The sequence below is a fragment of the Octopus bimaculoides genome, chromosome 17, assembly GCF_001194135.2.
Source record: "Octopus bimaculoides isolate UCB-OBI-ISO-001 chromosome 17, ASM119413v2, whole genome shotgun sequence".
Classification (NCBI taxonomy): Eukaryota; Metazoa; Mollusca; class Cephalopoda; order Octopoda; family Octopodidae; genus Octopus; species Octopus bimaculoides.
The window spans coordinates 49109026-49109774 of record NC_068997.1 but is presented as its reverse complement, the minus strand read 5'-3'; the positions used below and the strand labels follow the sequence as shown (position 1 = coordinate 49109774).

The 749-nt window shown below is 30.8% G+C and overlaps 1 protein-coding gene across 2 annotated transcripts in view; it reads right to left on the bottom strand.

The window, feature by feature from the left end:
- LOC106882155 (uncharacterized) overlaps positions 1–749 on the bottom strand; it is a 21909-nt gene that overhangs the window by 16564 nt on the left and 4596 nt on the right. The window contains exon 1 of one of the 2 annotated variants that reach the window (XM_014932727.2): positions 431–621. The exons of the other annotated variant lie outside the window; for it this stretch is intronic. The gene's annotated coding sequence lies outside the window, so the exon portion shown is untranslated. Of the gene's footprint in view, positions 1–430; positions 622–749 lie in introns of those variants that run through there. 2 annotated transcript variants of the gene reach the window in all.

Below are 749 nucleotides of genomic sequence, written 5' to 3'. Positions count from 1 at the left end.
TATATATATATATATATATATATATATATATATGCATGTATTGCATATATTCATAAATATGTGTGTATATATTTATGGGGAGAGAGAGAAAGAGAGAGATGAGCATGTGCGCATGTATATACACACGAGCACACACACACATACACATACACACACACATGCGTGAGTGTGTGTGTGTGTTTGTGTGTGTGTGTGTGTGTATGTATGTATGTGTGTGTGTGTGTGTGTGTATTTGTGTCTGTGTTCACGTCTCAATGACGTAACTTCGGCAACAGAGACTGATATGATAATTACCAGACTCAGAAAAAATAAAGAACAAAATAATACTGAGGTTTGATTCATTCGACTAACAGTTTATCGAGGCACTGCCCCAGCATAGCCGCTGTCCAATGACTGAAATGAATTAATTAAAGAAAATATGAATACTCACATTTATTTTCTTCCTTTTTTTCTATAAACTATTTAAAAGCGTTTGTCTTTATCGCAGCTTATTACCTCAATGTTTGCTAACTATTACAACCCAGCCTTTCCTATTACAGATTGCCTTGAAAATGAATTATATGGTTTTTTTTTATGTATGTGTAATATTTAAATGTGCTATTTTATTTTACCATGCTATCGAATTACACTTTCAACCTTGTTATACTTCTTTACGCTAATTTATGTATATATGTATGAAAGAATATTATATATATATATATATATATATATCCTGCATTATATATACAGGAGTGTGTATTTATGTATAT